At 39.3% G+C, this 21,186-nt stretch overlaps 1 protein-coding gene across 1 annotated transcript in view; it reads right to left on the reverse strand.

Moving 5' to 3' along the window:
* Cka (Connector of kinase to AP-1) overlaps positions 1-21,186 on the reverse strand; it is a 256,304-nt gene that overhangs the window by 43,944 nt on the left and 191,174 nt on the right. The window lies entirely within an intron of this gene.

Genomic DNA, 21,186 nt, shown 5'->3' on the forward strand with positions numbered 1-21,186 from the left:
AAATAAAGTTTGCTTTCTTAACCTTGTCTTTAATTTCGCTGGTCATAAAAGTAGCTATGGCATCTATAATATCATTCTGAAGTCATATGAAAGTCCTGAGAACACTGTAAATGTTTCTAAGTTGTGCCAAAATGTAATCTTTCTTAGCAATGATTTTATTTATTTAATAGCCGAGTAGTAAACCCCAATTACAGTAAACCTGAAAATATTTAAAGTACTTATTAAATTACATTGACACAAATGTTAGATCTCAATAAATAAAAATACAATTCTTAATAACTAATTTAAGAATTAAATTTCATTGATACAAGTCTTAGATTTTAATAACTAAAAATAAACTTATTAACCCTCCAGTACTCGCGCGGGGTAATAAATTACCCCAACCTTTGAAAAACGGCCGCTAATTTTTTTTCTGTCACGTACTTTACACTGGGCTGTTTTATACCTTTCAAGGACACTGTATGGCACTCCTGAGCTGTCTATCATAAATCTTTGTGTGTCGGTACGTTTCCGGTAGTGACACAAAGTTGACTGGGGTAATATATTGCCCCATGCGAGCACTGGCGGAAGTAAATTGGCAGACTAATGTTTTGTTAATTTTCATTCTTGCGTGTGTGTTTATGGTGAGAACGACTAGTTACTTTAGTGTAGACTGTAAATATGAATCGTGATACAGCCGAGAACATTAGCAAGGACCAGGAACAAATTTGTCAACTCCTTTCTGAATCATCTGACGAAGAATTTGTGGATTCAGAAGACGACGGTGAAGAGGACAACATAGAAACATCACAGCATGATTCACTCTCACAACAGGATGTTAGTGACTTACCTGAAGAAGACTGTGCCAATACATCAGGGAGTGAAAATGACGACGCTTCAAACAGGCCCTGCCAAAACTACATACATGGACGTGATGGTGTGACTAAATGGAACACTGTAGTGCCTCCGAAAAACATTTGTACTCGTGCTCACAACATTGTTTCATCGTACTTGCCTGGCTCTAGGCTGAAAACACGTCACGTTACGGATCCAATGACATTGTTTAATTATTTTATTGATGAAAGCTCTATTGCAATGGAAATGGTGAAACTTAGGATAGCTGTTAGAGCGGCACAACCAAATTTGCCTAGCAGTATCAGAGTGAAAGCCTTGAAAATGAGTTCAAATGGTAAGGAAGAAATTTCCCATACCTCTCCGACTCCACTCTTGCAAAAAAAACAAAAACATCAGGATCATCCGGACGATGTTCTTTATGTCCTAGATGGGACAGGAAAAACGGGAACTCTTGTGTGCTGTGTGACAACAAGTCCTTCATGATTTTATTTTATACCTCCTTCTGGGACAATCTAAAAATCACTTTTGGGAATATCTTCTCCTCTTCTCCTCTGGACTGTTCGCGTGTTTGGTATCTCAATGAAGTAATCGCAAATTTTGTCCCATCTTCAGTCTCCTTGTTTTGTTAAGATGATGCTAATCTGTAAATTGGGTTTCATACTATTTTTCTAATTTATACTCCCTATGGGATTGTAAAGGTAAATTGCATCCTGGTCATTATGCTACATCCACCTTAATAATAATATTATTATTTGTTATTTGCATGATAAGTTATATTTTGGTATTGCATCAAGAAGGTGGATCTCAGGAAATTTATTTAATCATTTATGGTATTGGGTAACTTAAAAACAGACCGACCTACTGAAGCAGGACCACGGGAGATTTCACCTAGGTTTCTGAATCTGTTTGGGTTTTCAATTATTTACTACTTTCTGCTTTACCTTAATTTAATTTATTATCGTATTTCGCTTTTCTCTTCTAGTTTTTTTTTTCTTTGGGTTTGTACCTTTGTTGCTTCGGCTTTTGGGATTGGATGGTATCTATGGTTTCTGGGCGTGTTGTTGTTGTTTTCATAGCAACTGGTAGTGATGGGAATGATTATTGAGCTGTTGACATGTGTGGGTGTGGATTTTGACGATTGGACCGAGATTGGTCTGGCTTCTTGGTAGAGTATTGTCAAGTGATCTTACCTTTATGTTTTCATGTTTACCTTTTTTTCATGCCTTGGCTTGAGTTTGTCATATCTGTCTCTGGACAGGTTATGCCACTTATTTATTTCTTCTTTTCTGAAATGTGAGTTACGGATTCGATTACCTGGTGAAAACACCGTGGTCACTATTTAAGCGGATTTGGTGTAATTAAATAAATAAAATTGTAAGAAGTGAAGAAATTTTCAAATTAAATGTAACGTCCAGTTGAATTGTGAAAAATATGTCTACTTAATTTTATCAAAGATTTATTGGTATTAAGGGGTCTAGGTTAGAGTCTTGTTCAATTTTAATCTTTCTAAAGGTTGGCCGAATTAAATCTTTAATCTTATTAACTGGTTTAATTTGAATTAGTTACTTGTTTTTCTTATGAGGACGACTTCCCTACTTATGTTGTTTAATTGCCTTGTTTCATGAATTAAATTATTATTTTATTTTCACAAAAAAACTATTGGTTTCTTCTTTCATAGCATTTCAACAGTTTCTTACGGTGCCAAAATTGTCATCCATTTTCTGATCTCTAGGGTAGCCCACTCTTCCACTTTTGGTGAGTATTCTGTTGGTTTTAATTTATTATTGGTTTTGAGTATTTGATACATCTTGTCTATGTTTGACTTGTACCAGCTAATTGATGGTATGGCTGATGCAAGGACCACATATAAAAGTACATATAGTCAGTCTTAGTTAGGTACTTATATCACGTCATTCGTTTCATCTCATTAATTCCTCTGATGAGCTTGACATCAGGAAGGACATACAGTCATAAAAACTCTCTACAAAGATTCGTCCCACTTCATACCCAACCCCCTTGAGCAAAGGGATAAGGGTATCGTATTATTATGAAATATTGATACAAAATGACTCAATGGCCAGTCATCTGTCTCTGTTAGTTCAGCAGTAGGCCTACCACACAACAAACCTGAGTAAACCTGATCACTGCTTTCATTTGAATTATCGTCTTGCGTCACCAACTTCCCTGCTACCGGCGTGTTGTCATTCTAAGTGACATCTTCACTGCCATCTCATCAGCCATGCACTGCAATTGTGAGCATTCGAAGTCCCATCTTTCTGAACCTTTTAAAAATAGTTTTGTTCCCGACTACAGAGTCGAAACAGTGTGGGCCGATTCCAGAAATGATTACTAGTTTTAAGCCTTAGACAACGTCCACCTAAGCAATGTCTAAATTGAGCACGATCTTCCATTGCATAAACAAGGTTCAGTCAATGTTTAACTAGACATCGCTTAAAGTTTCAATTTTGGTTTGAAAATGGAGACAGAAGTATCTATCATGCAACTCTTTGCTTGTCGCAACCAATGAAATTCGTCGATGTGCGCGCCGAACGCCAGTCAGCTGTTTGTCTTCCTACACATTACTCAAATATGGCTAAGCATGACCATGACTTGCCCACAGGTAAGAGTATCACTTTTGGTGGAAATTAAATCTCATCATAATATTATCAACACTAAAGAGACATGCCACCGAACGGGGAAGTGTAGCTTTGATTATAGCATTGTTACAGTGAGTGTAATCTACTCATATATACGGTAGCTTCGACGAATGGAAGATGAAGCAATAGTGATGTGTAACCGAGTGTGTTGTACGGGCCATATAGATGTAGCTTGCATTCTGGAGATCATAGGTTTGATACGCATCATCGGCAGCCCTGAAGACTGTTTTCTGTAGTTTCCCTATTTTTACACCAGGCAAATACTAGGGCAGTTATTATGGCCACGGCTCTTCTTCCTGAGTCCTCTTTAAACAATAATCACCACAATCCACTTGCCTTTTCCTTGCCGAAAACTTATACGATTATATATATAAAAATCCTATACAACCTACATTTTAGTTTTCACTATTATGTGTGTTTACTTGGCAGTAAATATAAGTGAATCCCTCCCGGTTGATGTAAGTGACAGCCCTCTGATGATTGGGACACTTAATTCTGATATGTATTGTATGTAGTTGAAGTGACCTATAATTCCATGGAAATTACCCCATGTATATAATAAAATATATCGGTTGCCAGGAATTGTATTCAAATTGACAGTTACCGGACTGTCCCTTTGTCAGTCTCAAGAAACAAGTCTCTCGAAAAGCGAAACCTTATTTTAAGATCTATCTCCCCGTACATGTCAAACGAATTGCTGCAATTTAGCGGTGGGCGACCCACCTTTCTTCCTGGAATCATGTCAACATGATCATACAAATTACATGTTTCACGGTACATAACCTCTGATTGTGATTCACTCTATTCATTTGAGGTTAAACAGTGCTCTCGGCAGTGTGTAAACATGACCGGTTGAACATTGGTTTTAGAGTGTCTCCAAGTGATAAATACCATCTCTGCAATGCGGCAGCCATACTTAGGCATTGTTTAACCGTAGACATCGTCTAAATGCGATTTCTGCAATCGGCCCTGTGAATCTATTCCCACATGGATTCTGGAGATTGTCTCCAATATTCCCACATTTATCACATTAGGATTTACCTAAACTGTGGTAAATGTGATGAGAGAGACCCCATCGTTTAGGTTAGGTATGCTATCGTACGGATAGTGCCAAAAGCTCCACGACAGAAAGAATAAAAATATCAGGAAAGTTTGCCGCATTTATTGATATCTACAGGTGTGGCAGTAATGTGTTTTATTATGATAATGTTTAATATCGTACATTCATTGTCTGCATTTTTTATTGATGCATACCCTAGTCCTGCGAAAACTGTCAGGGTAACGATCCGTCATTACCCGCCTTTATTATAATTATTTCATTATTTACGCGCCAAATAGCATTTTTCTTGCACGGAATCAGAAGAGTACAGTTTTATCTCACGTTATACTCCGCGGGAACTGCTGGCTAACTGTATTTATCATTATTCTTGAGGTCTGAAACATGTGCTCACTGGAGTTCCGTGTCTTGTTTACATCGTGGTTGGCGGCAAACTTGCGTTCACTTCTCTCTGTTTTCATTCGTGATTATATAGTGAAATTAGGCTGTATCGTAGGCAATATATTTAGTTTACTTGTTAGTTCATTATTGAAATAGTTTTCTTAGGTAATTAGGTGCATAGTGATAGTGAGTGTAAGATATAGTTCATTTAGGTTAGGCCTAGTTATTTATCGCACGCGACATGGCAAAGAGTGTTCATTTAGCTGACGATGATATCACTGAATATCTTGACAATTATTCAAGTGATGGTGATGTTTCTCTGTCCGAATCGGTAATATCTTCATTGGTGGGTCTTTTATATTAGATTTAAGAAATGTGTGTTTTATGCAAAAATGGCTGACATTTTTCAGTGTTACATCACTTTAAACATTTTTATCTATCCTTGGATGTAATGGACATAGAATCGTGATATTTACCATGATAGTAAACAATAATATAGCCTTCCTACTGACATGAATAACAAACTCGGATTGTGAATACTATTTTCTAGAATTACTTCCAAACTTTCAAAATCTGAAATTTATAACTTTGCTTCTATATTTATTATTTTTTAACATTAAACACTTTTGGTTTAGGGAAATGACTTACATGCAGTGATACTAAGTGATGTATATTCTATAAGTTTGCCAACTTTCATGTTGATATCTTCATTGGTGTGCCTTCAATGCAATTTTAAAAGAAGTGTATGCATAGTGTGCTAAATTTTGCTGTCAGTTTTCACACATCCAACAGCTGAGAGCTTGAAAGCGAAAGGGTTAAGATATGTCCTATCATTCAATTTCTTCTTCACGTCAAATTTAGCCAAATCGATATCCTTTCGCCAATTCGATTCAGTATTTCTTTATTTGTGATTTGATCTATCCATCTCACCTTCAGCATTTCTTCTGTAACACCACATTTCAAAAGCTTCTATTCTCTATTTCTTTCTGAGCTAGTTATCATCCATGTTTCACTTCCATACAATGCCATGCTCCACACAAAAGTCTTCAAAAACATCTTTCTAATTGCTATATCAACGTTTGAAGTGAGCAAATTTCTTTTTCTTAAGAAAGCTCTTCCTTGTTTGTGCTAATCTGCATTTTATGTCCTGCTTACTTATGCCATCGTTAGTTATTTTACTACCCAAGTAACAATATTCATCTACTTCCTGTAAGACTTCATTTCCTAATTTAATATTTCCTGTATCACCTGCCTTCGTTCGACTGCACTCCGTTCCTTTTGTTTTGGGCTCATTTATTTACATCTTGTACTCCTTACCCAAGACTTCGTTCATACCATTCAGCAGCTTCTCAAGATCTTCTGCAGTCTCAGATAAAATAACAATATCATCGGCAAATCTCAAGGTTTTGATTTCCTCTCCTTGGATTGTGATTCCCTTTCCAAATTCCTCTTTGATTTCCTTTACTGCCTGTTCTATGTAAACATTGAAAAGGAGGGAGGACAAACTGCAGCCTTGCCTCACTCCTTTCTGGATTGTTGCTTCTTTTTCAAAGCTCTCGATTCTTATCACTGCAGACTGATTTTTATACAGATTGTACATAATTCTTCGTTCTCGGTATCTGATCCCAATCACCTTCAGAATCTTAAAATAGCTTGGTCCAATCAACATTATCGAATGCCTTTTCTAGATCTACAAATGCCATGTTCGTGGGTTTGTCCTTCTTGATTCGATCTTTTATGATCAGATGTAAAGTCAGGATTGCTTCAAGTGTTCCCACATTTCTTCTGAAGCCAAAATGATCCTCTCCCAACTCAGCTGCTTTTCCATTCTTCTGTAAACAATACGTGTTAAAATTTTGCAGGCATGAGATGCTAAACTAATGGTGCGATAGTTTTCACACCTGTCAGCACCAGCTTTCTTGGGAATAGGTATAACAACATTCTGCTGAAAATTGGATGGGACTTCTCCTGTCTCATACATCTTACACACTAAATGGAATAACCTTGCTATGCTGGTTTCTCCTAAGGCAGTCAGTAATTCAGAGGGAATGTCATCAATTCCAGGTGCCTTGTTCCTATTTAGGTCGCTCACAGCTCTGTCAAACCCTGACCTCAAAATTGGGTCTCCCACTTCTCAGCATCAACGGCCTCTTTTTGTTCCAGAACCAAATTATCTACATCTTCACCTTGATACAACTGTTGGATATGTTCCTGCAATCTTTCTGCTTTGTATTCTTTCCCTAGAAGTGCCTTTCCATCTGTGCTCTTAATATTCATACACCTAGATTTTCTTTCTCCAAAGGTTTCCTTGATTTTCCTGTATGCAGCATCTACCTTTCCTAAGACCATACAACCTTCGACATCCTTGCATGTCTCCTTCAGCCAGTCTTCCTTAGCTACGTTGCACTTTCTATCCACTTCATTCTTTGACTGCCTGTATTCTTTTCTGCCCTCTTCATTTCTAGCATTCTTGTATTTTCGTCGTTCATCAAACAGGTCTAATATCGCCTGAGTTATCCACTGATTCTTAGTTGATCTTTTCTTCCTTCCTAACATTTCTTCAGCAGCCCTGCTGAATTCATTCTTCATGACTATCCACTCTTCCTCTATTGTGTTTCCTTCAGCCTTTTCATTTAGTCCTTTTGCAACATGTTCCTTGAAACAATCCCTCACACTCTTTTCTTTCAACTTGTCTAGATCCCATCTTTTTGCATTCTTTCCTTTCTTCAATTTCTTGAGCTTCGGATGGCATTTCATGACCAACAAGTTGTGGTCAGAGTCCACGCCTGCTCCTGGAAAAGTTTTGCAATCCAAAACCTGGTTTCTGAATCTCTGCCTAATCATAATGAAGTCTATTTGATACCTTCCAGTGTCTCCAGGTCTCGTCCACATATACAGCCGTCGTCTGTGGTGTCTGAACCAAGTATTGGCAAGGACTAAATTATGATCAGTGCAGAATTCAACCAGCCGACTTCCTCTTTTGTTCCTTTGTCCCAACCCGAATTCTCCTACTGTATTACCTTCTCTTCCTCGGCCTACCACTGCATTCCAGTCTCCCATCACAATTAGATTCTCGTCACCTTTTACATACTCTATTAAAGCTTCTATCTCTTCACATGTTCTTTCGATTTCCTCATCATCCGCTGAGCTAGTAGGCATATAGACCTGCACTATTGTGGTGGGCATTGGTTTGGTGTCTATCTTGACGACAATAATTATTCCACTATGCTGGTCGTAGTAGCTTACTCTCTGCCCTATTTTCTTATTCATTATTAAACCAATTCCTGCATTTCCTCTGATTTTGTGTTGATAATTTGGTAGTTGCCTAACCAAAAATCCTGTTCTTCCTGCCAACGTACTTCACTTATACCAACTACATCTAACTTTAGTCTATCCATCTCCATTTTCAGATTCTCTAATCTACCACAACGATTCAAACTTCTAACATTCCACGCTCCGACTCGCAGTATGTCAGTATCCATCTTCCTGATGATCGCCCCCTCTCGTGTAGTCCCCATCCGGAGATCCGAATGGGGGACTAGTTTACCTCCGGAATATTTTACCCGGGAGGAAGCCATCATCAGTACATCATTCATACAGAGAGAGCTGCATGTCCTCGGGAGTTAGTTACGGTTGTAGTTTCCCGTAACACAGCAAAGCCATGTTGAGTATTATTACAAGGCCATATCAGTCATTCATCCAGACTGCCGCCTTCGCAACTTCCGAAAGGCTGCTACCCCTCTTTCGATGAACCATTCCTTAGTCTGGTCTCTCAACAGACACCCATCCGATATGGTTGCACCTGCGGCTCGGCTATCTGCTTCATTGGGACATGCAAGCCTCCCCACCGCGGCAAGGTCACATGGTTCGCAAGTTATCTTATATATCTTACTATATATAAAAATGGATGTATGTGTGTAAATGATACATCTCCTCGTAAACCACTGGAGCAATTTCAACAAAACTTGGTACACTTATGAATCTGGAGACAAGCAATGTGGGGGTAAGCCATCCGTAGCTCCCTTAGGGGTGGGGGGTCAGGGGGGTGGGGGGGCAAGGTATAAAAATAATCGAAAAATGTGTCGAATCCACAGTTTTCGGGGTCGCTGAGATGAATAGTGACACTCCGGATTTTTAGTATCAGGAGACAAACCACGTGGGGGTAATACACCCAAGGAACCCTTAGGGGCGGGGGGGCTGAGATACAAAAGTCATCGACAGTAGTGTTGAAGGATAGTTTGTATCACGCTTTAAACTTGCTTCTCTCCAAAAATAACCTACATTGGCCAAAGGTTACAAGATATTAAATGATCACTTCGTTAATGATCTCACTTGCTATATCAATAGCAACAACCATGAATATTTCTCTACTAAAGTAAACTAGTTTCCTCACCCCGAGGTGGTGCAACTCTTTTTAGACACGCCCCCAGTGGAGGGGAGTTACTTGCAACATTTTTACCACACAACAACCTTCCTGCTATTCGTAAATCTCTAGCAGTACGGCACCGGGAATCAAACTCAGACTCCTGAGAACGGCAGCTAATTGTGTTAACCATTACGCTGGCAGACATTCTTAACTACAAAACACAGACACACATAGCATGACTAAAGCAGGCTTGCAATGTGTGAGTTGGACACTAAACTATTCACCTATTTGTGCAACATCATCAGAACTGCAGGAGGCCTACTCTACAGAGGCAGACATTTCTGAAGTATGAAACAAAGATGTACTGCATGACTTCGACGAATGTTTTCATGATGATGATGATGCTTGTTGTTTAAAGGAGCCTAACATCGAGGTCATCGGGCCCTAATGGTACGAAATGAGAGGAAATGAAATGACAAATTAAAAGTCCAAAAGCCTCCACTGACCAGAATTCAAAACGTGAGGGCAAAGAATGCATGGATGGAGATGAATTTAAAACAATCAGTAGATCCGACAATCAGAATTTTCCATTCGGAATTGCTAGGTGGGCAATAATTCCATTGTGGAGATTTATCTCCCGTATGCAGTTATTACACAGTGCCTCTTATAAGGGCTTCTGATAAGTTCACCTGCATACACCCCAGCGTCAGTGGGTAGGGTCTGACACATCCCACTCTGACGAGTCTAGTGTCAGACCTAAGACGAAGCGCTGGTTAATAGAGCAAACGCCTGAAAAGCCTTACATCTAATATGTTTTCGACATTCACAAAAACTGATGTGAGACAATATTATTACTGACCAACGGACTGCTTCTATAGCATAATACTAAATCGACAACGCTGTTAGTCCAAAATGGTCCAAAATCCAAGTCATCGGCCTCTCATAATGGTACTTATCGTTAGGAAAGTAGAACCACTGCATATGTCATGTTGCGGTACTAATCAAAAGTAGCTTAGACTTGCGGCATTCCAAATAGTATGGTACTAAACACAGGTAATGAAATTTGCACAGGGAATACAGACCTATAGTGTTTCGCACACTGCGGCGCTATTTACAGGCAACGCGAACCTATGATGCTCCTCACAAAATTGGACCAACCACAGGGACCCGCACTATTCTGGGGTGTTCCTCACATAGTGGGTACTAAGCATAGGCAAGGCAGAACCAGGGTGTCGCTCATCCCAGGGTGCTGCTCATATAGGGATACGAATCACAGGTACTGTAGAAGCCGCCAATGTACTCTATTGCTACTAATCACAAACTTATATGGTACCCAACACAGTGGCACTACACACACGTAAAAGAGACTCATGGTGCTCCCCGCGCGGTGGCACAAAGCACAAGGAGACTCATGGTTCTAACATGATCATCCCTTGGTTGCCCCCCCCCCCCAGTCACCTTCCATGACAGGCAGGGGACACCGTGGGTGCACTCCTCGTCTGCGCCCCCCACCCATAGGGGGTAGTGTGTTTGGTCCGCGAGAGGTATTTTATTTCCCTCAAGTCTGCCGGCAAGCCGGTTAGGACCCCCTATCCGCCACCTGGGACGCGCCACGTGGGAGTATCACCTCTCACCCTGCTACGCCAGCGTAGTAGGTTTGTGGGCATGTTTTCCTTGTGAGGGTCGTATGGACGCAAATTTGTGCAATGTCATCAGAGCTGCAGTTCTGCTCTGACGAATTACGTCGGAGGGTCTTACGTGCAAGATTTTTCTTTTCATTTTCTTAGTCTCGAAAAGCTAGCGGGGTCTAATACACGAGTACATACGGTACATATTTTTGCATTCATTGATGACTACTCCAAATGGTGCAAAGTAAACTCATTAAAGAAAAAATCAAGTACTTAAAGAGTTCAAATTTTTCAGATCTACTATGTACACACAACAGGGAAGAAAATCTAGTGTATTCAATCTGATAATAGATTCAAATTTGTGAACCACGATTTTTGAGAAATGTGGGATATCCTGACAACTGACAGCCCCCTACAGCCCCCTGAGAGACACAATAGAACACTCATGGAAATGGCAAGATGTCTGCTAATACAATCTGCGTTGCCATGAGTATTTTGGGGGAAGACAGTTAACGCTGCTACTTCATCAGAAATAGGTGTCCCACGAAAAAGTTGGAGCGGAAGACGCCGTGAGCTTTGGCATGGTAAGCTGCCTGATGCGTCTGATTTCAAGCCGTTCAGATTGAACTGTTCGTCATGGATAGGTCGCGAGAGGAAAGTAAGCTCGAGCCCCGCTCCTTGAAAGGAATCTTCATAGGATACAGCATAGGAATAAAGGAGTATTGGGTCTGGTAAGAAAGTAGTGTCGAGAGACGTCACGATGATATTGTAGCAGAGAAGCCATCCACTGTAATCAATCTCAATCACTCTCGAGGACAAGACGTAGATGGCAAAATCTTAGACAAACAAGATGACTTTGAGGCAGAAGATTCGGACCAGAAGGATATTTTCGGTTTCCCTGCGGATAAACCATCCAGACGCCGACCCGGACAAAGACGCATACCGAATGACCATGAAGACCCCGTTTTCATCATTACAGTGACAGAGCACCAATAAATCACAACTATGAAGGAAAGGCAGATTTTGCATATCTGACTGCGGTCCCTATCTCACAGGCTTTGCCTTGTGTGCAATCACATGAACGGCTAGAAGCTTTGGCAAATGAAGTCAAGTAATACTGAAAAACAAGACATGGGACATGGTCTCAAGGTCCATACCAAACGATGTGATTGGAAGCCATTTCGTTCTGAGAAACAAGTAAGGAAAGATGGACTTCTGAAGAGGAGAAAAGCCCGGATTTCTGTTGTTGATTATTTCTTTGTACCAGAACCAAGAATAGACTCTAATTTGTAATTTGAGTTGCCCTGAGAGCCTTCCTTGGAAATCGTGTCATGGTGTTCCAGGGGTTTCATGCACCTCCTCTTCTACTTCATTTTCTTCTTGTGCCTAGAACACTGCGCCAAGAAACTTGCTGCTGCCATTAGAAAAATCATCATTCATGGATTTTAATACCTATACAGTCCCATGTGAATTAATCGGAACAATGGAACTACTCATTATTTTCCCAATGATTAGCGACAGTGCGCTGCACATGACCTATTGTTAGTTCCTGGGTTCTTTACACGTTATTTGCACTGTTATTCAGTGTTGTTTAATTTGTGTGGCAATTGTTGTGGATAAAAGCGGTATTTATTTTGAAGTAAGTCACTTTGGAGAATTTTTGAGGTGGTAGTAATACCTATTTCTTCAATAGATTCAACTCCCAGGAGGAGTAGTACGATTATAGCAATATCTCAAAATACTTCTAGGACACAAAGAGAGTTAGCTACTAAATTTGGAGTCAGTGTAGGCATTATAAATAGAATTATTCAGTGGTACAAACAAACTGGATCAGTTTCACCAAAGTAAAAGGGGAACTATGGCAGGAAAAAGAAAACAACGCCAACTGTTGACTGTTTTCTCCTCAGAGAAGTAAATTTAACCCTAGGCTAACTGCTGTGGACTAGGCACATGAAGTGGGGGAAAGGGGAATGAATCTGCACGTTTTCTATATGTTCACCGTAAACTTCTGCTAGCTGGAAGGGAAGCCTGCAAACCTGTAAAGAAACACCATCTAACAGGAGAAATGCGCAAGAAACGTCTTTTGTGGACATGTAGTCATCAGGACTAGACAATGGAACACTGGAAGACAGTTCTTTTCTCTGATGAGTTATTTTCAAGTGCAGGGGCAGAGGGTTCAATATGTGCGCCAAGCAAATAATGAGGCAACAACTTCACACACATAATTTGCAACAGACCGTGAAACACTCCGTGCAGAAGATGTTTTGGGAGAGTTTCACACATGAAGGACTGGGACCCTAGTACTGGTTGAAGGGATGATGAAATCTGACCAGTACATCCAAATACTGCACAGAAGAGTGTCTGGCTCCATGAAGTGGTTAGCGTGCTGGCCTTTGGTCACAGAGGTCCCGGGTTCGATTCCCGGCAACGTCGGGAATTTTAACCATAATTGGTTAATTTCGCTGGTATGAGGACTGGGTGTATGTGCCGTCTTCATCTTCAATTCATCCTCATCACAACGCGCAGGTCGCCTATGGGAATCAAATCGTAAGACCTACATCTGGCGAGCCACACTTGTCCTCGGACACTCCCGGCACTCAAAGCCATACGCCACTTCATTTTTTATATTGCAAAGAAGAATTTTTCCTGAGCTGCAGAAAAGGTTTCCAGATGGTGACGAAATTTTTCAACAACATCTGGCTCCTTGCCATACTTCAAAGTGAAAAAAAATATGTTCAGTGAGAACAATATTTATGTATTAGAGTGACTAGGGAACTATGCTGACATAAATCCCATAAAAAAACTTGTGCCCTATTTGCACAAGGAGACTCGCAAAACTCGACTGTTCCACCAAAGTATGCACAATAGAGTCTCTAATTAAAGTGTGGTTTCATGATGAACTGAAAAACATGCGCTCAAAGCTTGGGAATCAATGTCAAATTGTGTGAAAGAACTTTTAAAACACAAAGGAGGATATATCAGCTATCAGAAGGTATTCAAGTTATCATCATGATCATTTCCCATTATCCAGCTGTAGATGGGTAGGGGCAAATATGGTTCCTCTCCACTTTCTTTGGCCTTTCCACCACTCCTCCTCGAACACTGCGTCCCAGTCCAGGTTTCTTTCTTTAATACTGCGTTGGATTGTGTCCTTCCATCTCAATCGTAGTCGTCCGTAGCCTCTCCTTCCTTGCATTTGCATTTCCATCACCTTTTTTGGCATTCTTTATGTGCCCAAACCATCTTAGTTGGCTGTTGCAATAGATGTTCCAATAGATAAGATGCCACAAATGCAGGTTCTAAAAGTGAAAGAATTGTGTCCGTAAGTCTTGTGCCACTTTGGGTGTAATCTGCAATCTGCATATGGCTTAAAACTGTCTCTGAAAGCTTCACAGATGTGAGCTTTACCCTTAGCGAAGAAAGGGCAAGAATTTTCACATTTCCTTGTCAAGAATTTCCGTATCATTAACTCTCTTGTATCTCTCCCACCTATGGTTGGTGGTGCAGTTTTCCCACATTTTATATAATGAACTACTTTTCCTAATCATTTTTATAATGTTTCGAGTGATCCATTCAGAGTTTCTCTCACAATGTCTCCCACCCGTTTACGAAGAAAATATCATAAATTTCCACAGAGTTGTTATTGGTTTGCGCCAGTGCTGCATAATGCTGACCATATGTATTTATTGTAGCCTACTGTAGTATTTACAGTTTTCAGTAAGTGGAAGAAGTCCCTTTAAATTTCAGAAAGGAGGTTAACACACAAATATATAGCAAAAAGTTGAGCTTTACTCTACTGCGGCCTGAAGCATGTTTTCTTGATACATTTATGCTTAAGTTAGATTAGGTGGCACTGTTTAAGAAAAATGAAGTGTTTGTCACGAAAGACTCAGGAGTGAAGCTAGGCCTATTAGAATTTTTAAGACTAAAACTGATCATTCACATTCAGATAGTATAGGAATTTGAGTAGCCACAGTATGAAAATTATCCATGAAAATGTAAGTTTGAATTAACTGTTTATAGTTTCTTACCAATCTTAATGTCTGTTCTGAATACAAAATACTTCGTTATTTAAGATCAACATACTCAATACTTGTACTGATTGTATACAAGTATTGATTAGGATGACCTTTAATAAACCACTTTGTAACTGATAACTGTCATTACAGATCACAAAGAAATTTGTAACAATGTCTGTTTTGTACATCTGACTTGTACAAAAAATTGGATATAACAACAATCTACAATAGCAAACATATTTTTTCACCCTTATGAATTCTTGCTATAATGGATTTATACTGTATTAATATTTAACAAGGTTATATAATTAGAGAATTTTTTTTCAATATTTTCCCTTCCGAAAATTTGGGTGCGGGGATTATTTAGGATTACAGTATACAGTAGAACCTCGATTATACGTTTCCGGAAACTACTTTTTCCCGTATTATTCGTTCAAATTACGTGGTCCCGCGAGCATCCTAATTAAATCAAGTTGTAAAAATCCCTGATTATCCGTTCCTCAAAGAAAAAATTTCCCGGATCAAACGTTCAGAAATTTCAGTCCCATCAACGTTAAATCCTTGATCACGCGTTTTTCAAGAAATTATATCTCGTGAAAGGACGGCTACAGCATACTAACGGATCATGGAGGTCATTGCGGTAATTTGAGGAAGTACTGTACTGGAAAAGTGATCGGCAGTGAACTTGCATAAGGGACCATCTTAGCATCGCATTCGGATGGTATTGTCCAGAGAATCCTCGGAAATCATAAAGCAGAGTGTGTCTACAACAACTGGAGGGAGACAGAGTGCATTTCGACAGCTATACTTGAAGACGGAACGAGTTTCTTCAAATATTTGTATTCGTGAAACGTCTGCATTATGTCCAGCGTTAGACGTTTATTTTTTAAAACTTTTTTTCGAGTGTATCTCCAAACAGATTTTTGGCACTTTCCTCAGGGCAGTGTATACTCACTGGGCTTTCAGGCAGGAATCGAAACTGCCCCTTCTTAAGCAACACAAATTTAGTATTTTAATATTATCGCATATGATTATGTTATGGAGACCAGAACAGATGTTGCACCTTCCATATAGTCCTCTCCGTGTAAGGCCGTACAATAAGGGTGCAACCTTAAGCTTTCTCCCCAGTAATATTAACGCAGTGATTTATAGTTACTTTTCTTGCTGTTGGGTATTTTGCAGTTCTTTTTCAGTGTCAGTAACCATCTACAGTTTAGGGACCCTACTTGCCGATACGTCGTCTTACATTTACCGTTAATCTGGCACGTTGGCAAAGTTCAATCACTGTTCTAGCTTGAATTGCGTGTTGCCACCGCATTGCTGTTAAAGTCACTAGTGATACATCTGCGAGAATATTTCAAGCATATTTTCTTTTTCTGTGGGATTGTAAATCTATATGGCTAATACCAGGTAGGTAGAATTGTGGCCTGTTCGGATAATGCATTTAATAACATAGTTTGTGTGAAATGATGAACACATTTTATTAATTACGTTCCTATTTCGTCCCATACTTACGAACAGAATTCGATTGGGATGTCTAAGAAGGAAGAAAAATCTGAAAGAACTCCTCTGAAAAGGAAAGCCTCGTTACGTCCTTTAAAAAAATCAGGTCAAGAAATGCTTGAACATTGCTACGAGCAATTGAAACACGAAGACGATGAAGAAGGTATCAGTCGTAGTGATACGAACCTAATGGCAAGAATTTCATTATTAACTGGGGTAAGTGTTCGTTTTTATCTTATTTCTATGATAAGTCTCTGACATAATGACAATCAGTTGAAATGGAGCAGTATTTCATTCTGAACCTGACCTGACGTATTCATGTAGGCCTATACCATGTCTTGTGTCGACTTTGATTGTCGAATGCAGAATAAACGTAATAAATAGGCCTACAATACAAGTAATTTACTGATACAAATATCCAGTAATATTAAATGAAAATACACTGGGGAAGTTTTGATTTAAGTACCTCTCTAAGGTTAATCATTGGCCTAAAGTGAATACCTGCAAGTCTTTTTAATAACCAAGAGATCCCTTAACAGCAGAGAAGTCAAAATCAAGAACCACATACACAACCCATTGAGCGGCAAGTTATAATGCCACTTCCGATCTAGTGCCAGTCAATTTCAATCAATCAGTCACCACTGATCTGCACTTAGGACAGTCGCCCAGGTGGCAGATGTAGCTTCAGGCATAGGCCTAGTCTTTTCTTCAATAATTGCAAAGAATTTGGAAATTTATTGAACATCTCCCTTGGTAAATTACTCTAATCCCTAACTTCCTTCTTAAAAAAACAAATATTTGCCCCAATTTTCATCCTCAATTTTATCATTGTACCGTGATCTTACCTACTTTTAAAATACCACCGAAACATATTCGTCTACCAATGTCATTCCACACCACCTCTCCACCGACAGCTCGGAACATTCCACTTAGTCCAGCAACTTGTCTCCTTTCACCCAAGTCTTCCCAGCTCACACTTGACCTGAATCAGTGCTTTAAACAACAAGCATCATCATCATCATCATCATCAGATTTGTTATACCTACACCAATCAAACTACAGACTAGGGAAGTATCTTTTATTAAGATACATAATGTTCTTTCGCCTTTGGTTGTGGCACCATACACAACCATTAACTCGGCTCAAGGGAGATAGGGTTACCTTCCCTAATCCTCCACTCGAGTAATTCCTGTCTAGTGCGTCCACGTCAACAGATTACCAAAACAAATGTACGATCTAAAACTTGAAGACAAAAGACCAAGAGGGCGACCAGGACTCAGGTATAAGGACATGGTGAAGATTGACATTCAACAGAGAGGACATACTTTGGAAAGCACTGAAGAAGGAGAGAAGTTCGGGGACTGCAACTGGTGGAGAAGCCTCGTTTGCCGACCCATCGCTTAAGATGGAACGACGTGGGATATGTATGTATGTATGTATGTATGTATGTACATAATGTTCTTGCATATATGTATAATTGAAAAACTGAAGATCCATATACAGGTAAGTGGGTCGCCCTATGGTAGAAGTTGAAACTGTGTAATTTAGGAGAGAGCAAGCAAGCCCATGTGATAGGCCTATTACGCATCATAAGAAACTGAGTGAAATGGTTGTGCAGTTTGATGACATTGCTGTGAGCTTGCTTTCAGGAGATGGTGGATTCAAGTCCCATAGTCGGCAGGTCTGAAGTTGTTGTTTTTTCCTTTTTTTGTTTCCTCATTTTCATTTCAGGCTAATGCTGTGGCTGTACCTTTAAGGCAACAACTGCTTATTTTCATTTTAAGTCCTAGCCCTCTTTCCTAACCCATTCTTGCCTTACAACCTGTTTTCATGTGATTTTAGCCAATATATATGTAAAAATCTGGTAATGTTATCTGACTCATTAGCATCCCTGTACCTTTCCTGGATTTCCCTAATGTTGTAAGCTTGAAATACACCAAGTTGCAAGCTGAAAATATGTTTAAAATGCCCCCCATCCCCTACTGCTTATTGAAGAAAGAAGACAACATCCAAGCAAAAGGAAGGGCACCGGGCTGAGTGGCTCAGACGGCTGAGGCGCTGGCCTTCTGACCTCAACTTGGCAGGTTCGATCCTGGCTAGGTCCGGTGGTATTGGAAGGTACTCAAATACATCAGTTTCATGTCCATAGATTTACTGGCATGTAAAAGAACTCCTGCAGGACAAAATTCTGCCACCTCGGCGTCTCCGAAAACCGTAAAAGTACTTAGTGGGATGTAAAGCTATCAGCATTATTATTAAAAGGAAGGACTGATATGTCCTATGCAGTAAGTCCTTGAACTTACAGAAATTGCAATGTATTATACAATGTAGATTCTTTGTCTCTTTCCCCTCACCCCTCCCAGTCCCTTTAATCAGTTGTAGTAATGCATACATCAGAATAAAGGCAGGAAATGTTTAAAATTAATTTAAGCGAGTGAAGGAGAAAATGTATGACTATACTCCGCACGGCCTTACTTCTAAATTGAAGTTTTGCAAAACAAATGAGCATCGCCTTCCCTCTGTTGCCAGCGCGCTACTGCCGCGGGAACAGCTGATGCAATACAACCGCGATAAACAGCCCTTTTAAATTGCAATACAGTACTCAGAAAAACGAATGAATATGGATTGAAAACAAATTCACAAGAACTACACTTTCTAACAATATCTGGCACTAAAAGAGAATATATTATTAACAATAAAAGAGAATGAGGAAATAACACATCACTAACGGCTAATGGCTGGCACAGAAAGGAGGTTATGGCCTACAAAGGGAGCACTCCACTGATCTCAGTCACTAGAACCCTCCAACAATATGAAGAACACACTAATTACTGAAGGAAAATGAAAAAAGATCGCGAACCGTACCGAATAGCATACACGTTGAGCGAGATAGGTTAACCACGTGGCGAATGTAAATATTAGAGTTGGTAACTAAGTTTCGAGATCGTGCTCTGCCGATATAAATCGATATGAATGGCAGCTTGGGATTGGTTGGATGTCTATGCTTCAGCGCATAACCACCAGACAGAGCCAAAATCTGCTAAAACGTCAATTTAGAAGTAGAGCCGTACGGAGTATAGCTCAGGTTGGTGGGTTCGAGTCCGGCAGTATTTGAAAGTGCTCAAATTCGCCCGTCTCATGTCTAGATCTACCGGTACATGAAATAACTCTTGCGGGACGAAATTTTGGCACCTCGGCATATATGAAAACGATAGAAGTAGTTATGGTAGTAGAACTAATAACATTATTATTTTCAATTCCGCAATAAACTTGAAAGCTGACCTAATTTCCGTTCACGGAACTTGGCACAGTAGTATGTATTCCTATATATTTCCTGGATAAGCTTGAAGATATAACCAGACTGCAGGCTGAAAATATGCTCAATAATCTCTCTCTTTACTGGTTATTGAAGAGAAGGAAATGTTTGTGCAAAAGAAAGGGAAGTTATTAATTATTGTCTGGAACTTTCATAAATCACTTATTAAATAAATTGCATCGTTTAACATGCCCCTCTTTTTAAGAATATGGTTATAGTACCCCTACTGTATATCAAAATAAAGACAGAAATATGTAACATTAATTTGAGTGAAAAAGTGTGTTTATTTCCTCAATTCCTCATTGAGCGTGGTAACCGACTTAATTATAAATATCTTGATTTATTTAATCTTAACTTGTATCATTTACTAGGGTAGGGAAACACTCATTTATCGATGCTTACATTTAGATTAGTTTGTTATGGTTATGTCTGGTGATTTTAATATGTAACCAGGCAGGTTGGCAGCAGCATACCTGCCAACTTTTAGAAATCAAAAATAGGAACATTTTTTTAATTCTTGGATTTCTACAAGTGTACTGCGTAACGGTCTTGGTAAAAAGAGGACACGATGAAAGGCATACATATCTACAGTTACAATACAATTTAACCATTACATTTAAAATATTAAACTAAGAAAACAAAAACGATTGCAAGACAACGTACCTAATAATCATTCTCATTTATGACACATACATACGAATAGTAACATTTCAAGAACTGACTACAACTTACCAAATGGTGAAGAATATACACATCTATGTGATAAGAGACTGCTGTGTTTACTTGTTTAGCATTGAACTGGGAGCTAACTTTGCCCTCTTCAACAATGCACTGTCATACTGCTGTTCATAACACTTTCCACATAGGCTTGATTTGACCACCAATAGTTTATTGAGATTTTCGTCTTTCAGAGATGATTGGAATTGTGTCCTCGTCTTTTTTACCTGGCTGAACAATCTTTCACACTCGGCATTGCGGTGTGGAATTGTCAATATTGAGAGCATTACTTTTGCGATTCTATCATATTTGAAACACCCATCTGCAACTTGTATATCCCCTATAGCAGACCAAGAACAATCTACTCTTTCTTCTTGCACAACAGACAATGGTAAATCCTCCAGGTGTAGAGCACAAAACTGGCACTGTAATGCATCCACTGCTTCTTGGTCATCTTCACCATCTTTCACTGGCAATATAACAGTAAACTTTGAAACAAAATATTTTATGGCATTGAAGGAAGAAGTCTGCAAAGAATTTTTTCTGAGCTACTTCAGCATTAAAAAAAACATCACTATTCAAATTAAATTTATGAATAACTAGCAAAAAAAGAATGGTCTGGTTTGCATCGTTATTCTCTTCTATTGTTATCACTTAACACGTCCTTTTAATGTGAAGCATTACGAATCGCGTTATTTATTTATTTAT

The sequence above is a fragment of the Anabrus simplex genome, chromosome 9 (genome assembly GCF_040414725.1).
Source record: "Anabrus simplex isolate iqAnaSimp1 chromosome 9, ASM4041472v1, whole genome shotgun sequence".
Classification (NCBI taxonomy): Eukaryota; Metazoa; Arthropoda; class Insecta; order Orthoptera; family Tettigoniidae; genus Anabrus; species Anabrus simplex.